The sequence below is a fragment of the Ascaphus truei genome, chromosome 1 (genome assembly GCF_040206685.1).
Source record: "Ascaphus truei isolate aAscTru1 chromosome 1, aAscTru1.hap1, whole genome shotgun sequence".
Lineage (NCBI taxonomy): Eukaryota > Metazoa > Chordata > Amphibia > Anura > Ascaphidae > Ascaphus > Ascaphus truei.
The window spans coordinates 123972895-123986237 of NC_134483.1; positions in this window are offsets into that span (position 1 = coordinate 123972895).

A 13343-nucleotide genomic window follows, 5' to 3' on the forward strand; every position below is an offset into this window, starting at 1 on the left:
ACGTGTGTCTTCTGTTGGTGTATGTTTTGTGGGTGTAGAGGGGGCAGCAGAGTCTTGTTGGTGTGTGTTTGCTGCGTGTGTTTTGTTGGTGTAGAGGGGGGCTGCAGTGTGTGTTTTGTGGGTGGAGGAGGGGTGCAGAGTGTTTTGTTGATGTGTGTGTGTGTCTGTGGTGTGTGGGTTTACAGGAGGCTGCAGTGGGTGTAGAGGGGGGCTGCTCGTGTGTGTTTGTGGATGTAGAGGTGGCAGAATCTGTTTTGTTGATTTGTGTGTGTCTCTGCAGGGTGTGTTTTGTAGGTGCAGACGGGGGGCTGCAGTGTGTATTTTGTCGGTGGAGGGGGGTGCAGAGTGTTTTGTGTGTGTGTGTGTATGTGTCTGCAGTGTGTGTTTTGTGGATGTAGAGCTGGCAGTCTGTTGGTTTGTGTGTGTCTGCAGTGTGTGTTTTGTGGTTGTAGAGGGGGGTTGCAATGTGTGTGTCTTCAGTGTGTGTTTTGTGGGGGGAGATGGGGTGCAAAGTGTTTTGTGTGTGTTTGTGTGTGTCTACAGTATGTGGTTTACATGAGGGCTGCAGTGGGAGTAGAGGGGGCTGCTGGTGTGTGTTTTATGGATGTAGAGGGGGCAGCAGTCTGTTTTGTTGGTGTGTGTGTGTCTGCAGTGAGTTTTGTGGGTGTAGAGGGGGCTGCAGTGTGTGTGTCAGTGGGTGTAGATCGTGGAGGAGGGCTGCAGAGTGTGTTTTGGTGTGTGTGTGTGTCTGCAGTGTGTTTCTGTGTTTGTGAGTGTAGAGGGGGCCCTGCTGTGTGTATTTTGTGAGTGTAGAGGGTGGAAGAGGGCTGCAGTGTGTTTTGTGGGTGTAGAGGAGGGGGGCTGCATAGTGTGTAGGGGGGACTGCAGAGTGTGTTTGTGTATATAGAGGGGGGTTGCAGAGTGTGTGTGTGTGTATATATATAGAGGTGGCTGTGTGTATGTACAATTTCCTTTTAATAAACTTGCAGTAAAAGCATAAGAATGTAGACAATCATGCTGATAAAAATCAATATGACTACAAAAGTGTATCTTTTTTATGAAAAATATATATATTTTTTTAAAAGCCTACATTAAGCCTATAATAGTAATAATCCCCTCAGAACAGGGCACTACTGGCCAATAATGCCCTGGCTGGGTTAAAGTCCCTCGACTTCGCCTCAGGCCTTCAACTCTTCCAGCCAGGGCACTGGCCAGTAATGTGAATAGAACAGTGTATTGGTGCATCACTAATCATTAATTATCAATTAATTCCAATAGTAGATCCAGACTTCAGGACATAGAGTATATTGGCATGACATCTCAGGGTGAGAAACTAGAGGCCTGGTGGTCCCCACGCGGGTACCCCAAAATAGGTCTCCTAATAACAGTATACTCAACCCCGAGGGAAAACTCAAGTAAGTCCAGCAATGGATGGTAAAAATAAAATGGGCTGTGGCCCTTTACCTTCCTTTATGGTGTCCTTGGTTGGTGGATCAATTCCAGCGTGCCGTCCTCTGAAGGTAGTCACAAAAAGAAAAAAGAAAAGTAATCAATAACCAAATCTGAGGGGATTATTACCTAATTAACATACAACTGTGTGAAAAAAAAAGTACACCCTCTTTGAATTCTATGGTTTTAGATATCAGGACATAATAACAATCATCTCTGTTCCTCAGCAGGTCTTAAAATTAGGTAAATACAACCTCAGATGAACAACAACACATGTGTCATGATTTATTTAACAAAAATAAAGCCAAAATGGAGAAGCCATGTGTGAAAAACTAAGTATACCTTATGATTCAATAGCTTGTAAAACCACCTTTAGCAGCAATAACTTGAAGTAATCGTTTTCTGTATGACTTTATCAGTCTCTCACATCGTTGTGGAGGAATTTTGGCCCACTCTTCTTTACAACTGTGAGGATTCGCCGTTCTGGTTCTTCTGCCCCTTTAACCCTCACTCGCCCATCTGATCATCATGGCACTCAAGAGTGGCAGCCTGCAGTGGTACTTACGCGTGACGTGCGAGCCCCGTCGGCCCCTTCTGTCTCTGGGCGCAGGGCACGTTCTCGTTCCTCTGGTCATGACGCGTGGCACGTGCACCGTCTCCACATCTGTCTGTGGTCTCTGCCCCTGACGTCGGTACTACGCGGCGCGGTTGTGCTCCTCATTCCGCCTCTGTTCCCGTGGGCCCCGCCTCTGGTCTCCGCCCATGTACTGGCGCGGGTGTTGTGGTGCGCAATGATGACGCAACCAGGTCATCTACGTGTTGCTTGGGTTGTGCGTGGCAGCCGCGCACACTAATGCGGTCGCTATTGGCTGTGTAATAGGATGCACCTGAATGATCCAGCAGCCTATCCAGAGCTGCAGCCCTACTTTCTGGTTGCCTCCCATGGGTGGGAGGCCCTTTAAATATGCTCTCAGATCTCTCAGTTTTTGCCGAGCATAACTCCAGTTTGTGTGATGCTGAACTCACTACTCTGTGCCTGTCTGCCTGAACCTTGCTGCCTGACTCTGCCTAGAACTTACCTTGTGATACTCTCTTGCGCTGACCTTGGCTTTGGATACGACTACTCTACTCTCTCCTGCACTGAACCTGGCATTGGACCACGACCACGTTGCTCTCTGCTGCACTGACCCTGGCTTTGGCTCTATGACTACTCTATGCTCTCCAATCCTGACTCCGGCTACGTACCGCAACGATCCGCAACTCTATACTCCAAGACCCTACAAGTACCTCATTTACGCTGTATTCTATTACCCTAATCCGGCCTGCAAGACTACACTGTAGACGCGCCCTCGCGGTTGTGGTCGGTGTTTTGTACCAATCCCTACCTCAGCCCCGCGGTCGTGCCTCGTTTGTGGTGAGCTATGTGTTACAACAATGTTGCTTCAGTTCATTGAGGTTTGTGGGCATTTGTTTATGCATAGCTATCTTAAGGTCCAGCCACAGCATTTCAATAGGGTTGAGGTCTGGACTTTGACTGGGCTATTGCAACATGATTGATTCTTTTCTTATTCAGCATTCTGTTGTAGATTTGCTGGTGTGCTTGGGATCATTGTCCTGTTGCATGACCCAATTTCAGCCAAGCTTTAGCTTCTCGACAGATGACCTCACATTTGACTCTAGAATTCTTTGGTATACAGAGGAGTTCATGGTCGAATCAATGACTGCAAGGTTCCCAGGTCCTGTGGCTTCAAAACAAGCCCAAATCATCACCCCTCCACCACCGTGCTTGACAGTTGGTATGAGGTATTTTTGCAGATATGCTATGTTTGGTTTTCACCAAACGTGGCACTGTGCATTATGGCCAAACATCTCCACTTTGGTCTCGTCTGTCCAGAGGATATTGTTACAGAAGTCTTGTGGTTTGTTCAGATGCAACTTTGCAAACCTAAGCCGTGCTGCCATGTTCTTTTTAGAGAGAAGAGGCTTTCTCCTGGCAACCCTTCCAAGCAAACCATACTTGTTCAGTCTTTTTCTAATTGTACTGTCATTAACTTTAACATTTAACATGCTAGCTGAAGCCTGTAGAGTCTGAGATGTAACTCTTGTTTTTTTTGCAATTTCTCTGAGCATTGTACGGTCTGACCTTGGGGTGAATTTGCTGAGATGTCCACTCCTGGGAAGATTGGCATCTGTCTTGAATGTTTTCTACTTTTGAATAATCTTTCTCACTGTAGAATGATGGCCTTTAAATTGTTTGGAAATGGCCTTATAACCCTTCCCAGATTGATGGGCAGCAACAATTGTTTCTCTAAGATCATTGCTGATGTCTTTCCTCCTTGGCATTGTGTCAACACACACCTGAATGCTCCAGACCAGCAAACTGCTATAACGTCGGCTTTTATAGAGGTGGTCACACTTGCTGATGATCAATTAAATCAAGGGCCTTTGATTTGAAGCACCTGTCTGCTACTTAGCATCTTAATTCCCATGGAAGCAGTAAGGGTGTACTTAGTTTTTCACACATAGCTGCTCCATTTTGGCTTTATATTTGTTAAATAAATCATGACACAGTGTAATATGTATGTATGTATGTATGTATGTCTTTATTTGTATAGCGCCATAAAATGTACATAGCGCTTCACAGTAGTAATACATGTCATATAAATAACAAATATAAATAACAGATCATGGGAATAAGTGCTTCAGACATACTGTAAAAGTAACATTAAGGAAGGAGTCCCTGCTCCGAGGAGCTTACAATCTAATTGATAGGTAGGGAGAACGTACAGAGACAGTAGGAGGGAATACTAGTAAGTGCGTCTGCAGGGGGCCAAGCTTTGTGTCATGTGTCCATGATTATCCAGTGCTACTCATATGCTTCTTTAAGCAGGTGTGTCTTAAGGTGGGTCTTAAAGGTGGATAGCGAGGGGGCTAGTCGGGTATTGAGGGGAAGGGCATTCCAGAGGTGTGGGGCAGAAAGTGAGAAAGGTTTAAGGCGGGAGAGAGCTTTAGATACAAAGGGGGTAGAAAGAAGACATCCTTGAGAAGAACGCAAGAGTCGTGATGGTGCATAGCGAGAAATTAGGGCTGAGATGTAATGAGGGGCAGAAGAGTGTAAAGCTTTAAAAGTGAGGAGAAGAATGGAGTGTGAGATGCGGGATTTGATTGGAAGCAAGGAGAGGGATTTCAGCAGGGGAGACGCTGAGACAGATTTAGGAAAGAGTAGAGTGATTCTGGCAGCAGTGTTTAGGATAGATTGTAGGGGAGACAGGTGAGAGGTAGGAAGGCCGGACAGCAGGAGGTTGCAGTAATCGAGACGTGAGAGAATGAGGGCCTGAGTCAGAGTTTTGGCAGTTGAGTAACAGAGGAAAGGGCGTATCTTTGTGATATTGCGGAGGAAAAAGCGACAAGTTTTAGAAACGTTTTGAATATGAGAGGAGAATGAGAGAGAGGAATCAAGTGTGACCCCTAGGCAGCGTGCTTGGGCTACTGGGTGAATGATCATATTTCCATTAGCAATGTGGAAGGATGTAGTAGGGCCAGGTTTGGGAGGTAGTATAAGGAGCTCTGTTTTTGCCATGTTAAGTTTCAGTCGGCGGATGGCCATCCAGGATGATATTCCAGAGAGGCATTCAGAAACTTTGGTCTGTATAGCAGGTGTAAGGTCAGGGGTTGAAAGGTAAATTTGTGTGTCGTCAGCATAGAGGTGATATTTAAACCCAAAAGATGTGATTAGGTCACCTAGAGAGAGTGTGTAGAGAGAAAAGAGAAGGGGTCCCAGGACAGAGCCCTGGGGTACCCCCACAGAGAGATCAATAGAGGAGGAGGAGGTGTTAGCAAAAGAGACACTGAAGGTACGATGGGAGAGGTAAGAGGAGATCCAGGATAAAGCTTTGTTCCGAATACCAAGAGTATGGAGAATGTGAAGGAGAAGAGGGTGGTCCACGGTGTCGAATGCTGCAGAGAGGTCGAGTAATATGAGCAGAGTGTAATGACCTCTGTCTTTGGCAGCGTGGAGGTCGTCAGTTATTTTAGTGAGGGCTGTTTCAGTAGAGTGAGCAGTGCGGAAGCCAGATTGTAGAGGGTCTAGTACAGAATAGGTGTTGAGAAAGTGTAGCAATCGAGAGAATACAAGACGTTCAAGGAGTTTGGAGGCAAAAGGCAGGAGGGAGTCAGGTCGATAGTTAGAAGGACAGGTAGGGTCAAGCTTGCTGTTTTTGAGTAATGGTATAACGGTTGCATGCTTGAAGGATGAAGGAAAGGTACCAGAGTAGAGGGAAGAGTTAAAGATCTGTGTGGGCATAGGGATTATAGAAGGAGCAAGAGGTTTTAGGAGATGGGAGGGAATGGGATCAAGAGGGCAAGTGGTAGAGGGAGAAGAGGAGATCAGCAGTGATACATCCTCCTCCGAGATAGCAGAAAAAGAGTCAAGAAAGACAGGAGGAGAGTTGGGAAGCATTGTGGGATGGGAGGAGGCAACAGATGGGATGTTCTGCCGTATGGACTCCACCTTTTTCTTAAAAAAGTCAGCAAAGTCCTGAGGTGAGATGGAGGAAGAAGAGGAGGCAGCTGAGGGTGGTCTGAGTAGAAAGTCAAAGACAGAAAAGAGACGGCGTGGGTTAGACTTGTGTGTGTTGATTAGTGATGAAAATATGTCATGTGTTGTTGTTCATCGGAGGTTGTATTTACCTAATTTTAAGACCTGCTAAGGAACAGATGATTGTTATTATGTCCTGATATGTAAAACCATAGAATTCAAAGAGGGTGTACTTTATTTTTCACACAACAGTACATTGTTACAGTAGGTAAGGAGGTCTCTACCCAAAGGAGCTATTACCCAATTACCTAATAGGTACAGTGTGTTGTAATTCACAGGTTTCACTAATGAAATCTGGAAGAGAATGAAGCAGCACATATGTCCAAAGTTATCTTTAAGGTATGATGACTTACCCATGTCTTGAACCGGTCCCATCCCCCTTTTCGCTATTACCCCACCTCACAACTTCTTGGGAGGATTAATGGGTCACTGTAACAGGGGACTTATCCCTGTTCAGTAATGTGTCTTTAATCCAGCAGTGTGGTGGTTAACCTCTTGTAGTTAATTACTAAACACCACCTGCCTGAATTATATGGCTTAGAAAGCCTGTCTTTTGAAACAGGAAGTGAGTACTCTTTAGCTGACACCTGAGCTGAACTTGGAGACACACTTGTTTTGAGCTCTGCCAAAGTTAGCAGAGCTTCTTTCAAGACACAAGGCCCAAATAAGACTTCTAAGCCTGGATGCTGATTTTCTGTGCACGCTCAGTGCGGTTCCAGGAGAGCAGAGAAGCTTACTCTACAGCTGATAAACAGATAAGACTTTCATTATTAAGAGACTGCTTATATCTGCTTATTTTCATGCTATGTTTGGGGCTGGGGAGAAATGCTTGACTAGGGAGATATGAATTGGTTGCATAGTGTTTTCACTAGAATTACTCCCAAGTGAATGTAAGCTTTGTTCCCCCCCCTGTGTTTTGGATAATTTTCCTGATGAAAAGGAACAGGCAGAATAAAGCCTATTATAATTTCACGTTATAAAGCCTCCTAATTGTGTACCTCTGTGAACGCCCGTCCACATATGGTGTCAGAAGTGGGATAAGAGGTGTCCTTGTAGTTAAAAAGGACCGGAGTTTTTATGCAAAAAATTTTGTTATGCTTTTTTGCCTACAAACAGTCTAAACAACTTGGAAAAAAAAAAAACCCTCATGCAGCAGAGATCAGATTTAAAGGGACATACACCACTGAAACTTACAAAACCACAGATGGACTCTTTTCCCCAATCCCAAGAGACTGCTGAAGCAGGTAAACCTTTAATTACCTATCACAAAGTGTAATACGGTCATTGAAATAGGGATTTTGCCTTCTAGCCATAGTCAGGGTTCAAGAAGTGAGTCAGCCCTTAAAAAGGGATAGGTTTTTCTTGTTTTCAAAAGTTTCGCTGAAGCAGTGAAAACAGATGGTGACCCATGAGTGGTACTGATTTTGCAAATAAAGGTTGCCACACCGCATAGGGCTACCAGCTGTGAATGGAGTATATGCAGAAAAGTGTGAAAATTGATACAAAGACTGTGCTGAAGCAGGGGTATGTTTAGCAAACAAATGCTGAGTGTAAAATTGCCCTATGAAGAAAAAGTTTTTTCAAAGCCAATTGCTGAGTGTTGAGTCCACTGCAAAGAATGTTTTTTTTTCTGCAAGTACAGTAAAAAAGTATGCCTATTATCTTGGGAGCAAAACAGACACCCAAAGTGTGAAGTGTGAATGCCATAATACCCAAAGATGAGACTGAAAATTACTGAACTCAGGCAGAAAACCAAATTCTGTTGCTGAAGCGGAGGGATTCACCTAGCAAATAAATGGTGTATAGCAAATAGACTTTTTTTTACCTAGCAACTGCACAATCTTGTATACCTGATAAGAGAAAATGCATGCACATCACTGCTGATATTGAAAAAAAAAAAAAATTACCCAAGAAAGAAAAATCTACAGAGATGCCTGTGAGAGCCATGACCTCTACAAGCAAAATATGCCCATCTGTAGGACTATCACAATTGGGGGTTCTAGCAAATACAGTGGCAACAGCTGCAATAGCGCCTCCTGAGGTCAGGAAGAAAATGACACCTGATAGCCTAAAAATGGAGGACAAGATACAGCGTTCCTCTAATGAACCCTACCCCACTGAAGAGTGGCCCTTCCAGTCCAATAAAGAGGAAGACATCTCTTACGGGGAACCCGAACCGAGTCACACCCACAAAACACCCCAAGAATGGTGGGGGTGCCTGAACTCGGCACGAACAGAAAAGACCGCTCCCTTTGATGACGAATATGATCAGCAGGAGACAGAGCGGGAGCAGTGGATCACCGAATATTTCCGTCAGCTATTACAGTTGCAAGAAAAGCCGGGTGGATCCAGTGACACTGCTAAAACTTCAAATGAAGATGGAGACCCCAGTATCCCTGAAGGGACGGTGTCATCCAAATCAAAAAGGAAGAAAAAGAAAAGCGGTTCTTCACTTACCGTGGAAGTAACAGACACGTCCGCAGATCCTGTGGAGAAAAAGGGGGACCGAGATGCCCTGCAGGCTAGAGAATTCGTCCCACGTATAACTGAATATCCAGAGGGCCAATGGCAGAAGTCGTGTACCCCAAAGAAGTGTCTGTCCGGTGCCAACAGTGAGGAACCCTCAACCAGTCATCCCAGGGAAGCGGAGCCAGAACCAGTGAGTGACGATCCCTTAACCAGCCCTGAAGACGCCCTGAAAATTGCCAGGCGTGACTGTGATTTACTCCGTGAACAATTGAATCAAAAGAAAGATGGTTACGTGGAGCTACTGAAAAATAACGTGAGGCTACAAAAAGATGTGCTCACAATTTACTCTTTAGCCAGGACAGAATTGGACGACATCAAGACTGAGCTAGATACTGCAAAGGCTACTATTTCCGCCATGGATGAAAAGCAGAGCCAATCTGATAAAATGGTGGCTACGCTAAAGCAGAAGTATGAGGAGGCACTGAAGCAGATGACAGTCTTCCAGCAAGAGGTTCACACTCTTCGCATATAGCTGAATGACTCACAACAGGAGATCAACAGTGTCCGGATAGAAGTGGACGTATCTCAGAAAGAGGTTCAGACACTCCGCAGAGCACTTGATGCCTCACATCATGAGACCAACAGCTGCCGCACAGACCTGGAAGTTTCCAGAAAGGAACTACACAGTCTCACCGAGGAGCTGGACATTTCAAGGAAAACTATCCTACATCTTAACTTAGATCTCAAAGTCTCTCAGAAGGAGCTTCAGAACTTAAACTGGAGATGGAAGTCTCAAGCCAGGAGACAGCCCGCCTCCAAGCAGATGTACAAAAATGGAAGGTGGACTGCAAGGAAGCCCTGAATAGTACAGAGACTGAAAAAAGAGAAAATTTAAGATTAAAAAAAGAAAATTCTGAGTTGACAGAATACGTCAAGGGAAAGAATGAAGAGCTGCAGGCTCTTAAAGAAATAAATAAACTTTTGAAAGAGGAAATGTTTGAAGCAGAGCACCGACTGCAGAACCAACTGCAAGGTCTGCGTACACACCTCCAGTATGCTGAGGAGAAGCAGCAAACGCTGCAGGAAGAAAAGCTGCAGGCTGCTAAAGAGGTACAAGCGCTGCAGGAACGTCTGAATACCCAGTACGTCCCCACAGAGCAGTATGAGAAGCTAAAGGCCACGCTGCAGGTCTTCAGAGCATCATTGGAGGCGGAGCTTCGATACCAGGTGACTCTGTATGAGAGGGAGCGTGAGAAGGCTCAGAAACTGGAGCAAGAGCTGGAGAGACAGAGAGACTGTTCCATTCCCTTGAGTCAGTACACCAAGGAGAAAACAGACGCAGCGGCAACCTTGACGACAAAAATTACAGAGCTCCAGAATATGAAGGAGACTCTGATACAGATTCCTCCAATACGGAAAAAGGTATTGGCACTGCCCAAGCACCAGTATCCCACAGTAACTTATGCCCGTGAGGACAAGGGTACAGTTAGAGTTGGGGACTCCACGCAACTTCAAAAAAAAATACGAAGTTTGAGCCACCAAAGAAAGCACTAGCCAAACCTACAGCTGCCCAACAGGCAACAACAGAGGTAGGAGTGCAGAATCCTTAGCTGAAGAAGCTGTACTGGTGACTCCGTGGTGTGGAGAAACTGCAGAAAGACCACTTCAAGAGCAGAAAACTCCAAGGGCTAGTCCTAACTGCTCTACAACTGTTGCCATACACTTTGTCTACAAAAAGAGGAGTGTCCGACGCAACAGAAATCTCAAGACCGCGCAAGCAATAAGAAGACTTTACGTGGAAAAAGTCCTCCTCGAGCGACTGAGGAGTGCTGATCTCAAGCACCTTCAGGAGGAGACAAAAATAAACTGGAGAAAGGGCTCCAATCCCAGTGGGACAGAAGGTTATCTTCCTCCATCCACTCTCATTCAAGTCACAGAAAGATCTCGAATGAGAGTGGAAGGATGGGCTTTGGCCGTGGTAAGCCCGAGCTTCCCACAAACAGGGGAGGTATGTAACAGGGGACTTATCCCTGTTCAGTAATGTGTCTTTAATCCAGCAGTGTGGTGGTTAACCTCTTGTAGTTTTCTGTGCACGCTCAGTGCGGTTCCAGGAGAGCATAGAAGCTTACTCTACAGCTGATAAACAGATAAGACTTTCATTATTAAGAGACTGCTTATATCTGCTTATTTTCATGCTATGTTTGGGGCTGGGGAGAAATGCTTGACTAGGGAGATGTGAATTGGTTGCATAGTGTTTTCACTAGAATTACTCCCAAGTGAATGGAAGCTTTGTTCCCCCCCCCTGTGTTTTGGATAATTTTCCTGATGAAAAGGAACAGGCAGAATAAAGCCTATTATAATTTCACGTTATAAAGCCTCCTAATTGTGTACCTCTGTGAACGCCCGTCCACATATGGTGTCAGAAGTGGGATAAGAGGTGTCCTTGTAGTTAAAAAGGACCGGAGTTTTTATGCAAAAAATTTTGTTATGCTTTTTTGCCTACAAACAGTCTAAACAACTTGGAAAAAAAAAAAACCCTCATGCAGCAGAGATCAGATTTAAAGGGACACACACCACTGAAACTTACAAAACCACAGATGGACTCTTTTCCCCAATTCCAAGAGACTGCTGAAGCAGGTAAACCTTTAATTACCTATCACAAAGTGTAATACGGTCATTGAAATAGGGATTTTGCCTTCTAGCCATAGTCAGGGTTCAAGAAGTGAGTCAGCCCTTAAAAAGGGATAGGTTTTTCTTGTTTTCAAAAGTTTCGCTGAAGCAGTGAAAATAGATGGTGACCCATGAGTGGTACTGATTTTGCAAATAAAGATTGCCACACCGCATAGGGCTACCAGCTGTGAATGGAGTATATGCAGAAAAGTGTGAAAATTGATACAAAGACTGTTCTGAAGCAGGGGTATGTTTAGCAAACAAATGCTGAGTGTAAAATTGCCCTATAAAGAAAAAGTTTTTTCAAAGCCAATTGCTGAGTGTTGAGTCCACTGCAAAGAATGTTTTTTTTTCTGCAAGTACAGTAAAAAAGTATGCCTATTATCTTGGGAGCAAAACAGACACCCAAAGTGTGAAGTGTGAATGCCATAATACCCAAAGATGAGACTGAAAATTACTGAACTCAGGCAGAAAACCAAATTCTGTTGCTGAAGCGGAGGGATTCACCTAGCAAATAAATGGTGTATAGCAAATAGACTTTTTTTTACCTAGCAACTGCACAATCTTGTATACCTGATAAGAGAAAATGCATGCACATCACTGCTGATATTGAAAAAAAAAAAAAAATTACCCAAGAAAGAAAAATCTACAGAGATGCCTGTGAGAGCCATGACCTCTACAAGCAAAATATGCCCATCTGTAGGACTATCACAATTGGGGGTTCTAGCAAATACAGTGGCAACAGCTGCAATAGCGCCTCCTGAGGTCAGGAAGAAAATGACACCTGATAGCCTAAAAATGGAGGACAAGATACAGCGTTCCTCTAATGAACCCTACCCCACTGAAGAGTGGCCCTTCCAGTCCAATAAAGAGGAAGACATCTCTTACGGGGAACCCGAACCGAGTCACACCCACAAAACACCCCAAGAATGGTGGGGGTGCCTGAACTCGGCACGAACAGAAAAGACCGCTCCCTTTGATGACGAATATGATCAGCAGGAGACAGAGCGGGAGCAGTGGATCACCGAATATTTCCGTCAGCTATTACAGTTGCAAGAAAAGCCGGGTGGATCCAGTGACACTGCTAAAACTTCAAATGAAGATGGAGACCCCAGTATCCCTGAAGGGACGGTGTCATCCAAATCAAAAAGGAAGAAAAAGAAAAGCGGTTCTTCACTTACCGTGGAAGTAACAGACACGTCCGCAGATCCTGTGGAGAAAAAGGGGGACCGAGATGCCCTGCAGGCTAGAGAAAATAGAGAATTCGTCCCACGTATAACTGAATATCCAGAGGGCCCAAGGCAGAAGTCGTGTACCCCAAAGAAGTGTCTGTCCGGTGCCAACAGTGAGGAACCCTCAACCAGTCATCCCAGGGAAGCGGAGCCAGAACCAGTGAGTGACGATCCCTTAACCAGCCCTGAAGACGCCCTGAAAATTGCCAGGCGTGACTGTGATTTACTCCGTGAACAATTGAATCAAAAGAAAGATGGTTACGTGGAGCTACTGAAAAATAACGTAAGGCTACAAAAATATGTGCTCACAATTTACTCTTTAGCCAGGACAGAATTGGACGACCTCAAGACTGAGCTAGATAATGCAAAGGCTACTATTTCCGCCATGGATGAAAAGCAGAGCCAATCTGATAAAATGGTGGCTACGCTAAAGCAGAAGTATGAGGAGGCACTGAAGCAGATGACAGTCTTCCAGCAAGAGGTTCACACTCTTCGCATATAGCTGAATGACTCACAACAGGAGATCAACAGTGTCCGGATAGAAGTGGACGTATCTCAGAAAGAGGTTCAGACACCCCGCAGAGCACTTGATGCCTCACATCATGAGACCAACAGCTGCCGCACAGACCTGGAAGTTTCCAGAAAGGAACTACACAGTCTCACCGAGGAGCTGGACATTTCAAGGAAAACTATCCTACATCTTAACTTAGATCTCAAAGTCTCTCAGAAGGAGCTTCAGAACTTAAACTGGAGATGGAAGTCTCAAGCCAGGAGACAGCCCGCCTCCAAGCAGATGTGCAAAAATGGAAGGTGGACTGCAAGGAAGCCCTGAATAGTACAGAGACTGAAAAAAGAGAAAATTTAAGATTAAAAAAAGAAAATTCTGAGTTGACAGAATACGTCAAGGGAAAGAATGAAGAGCTGCA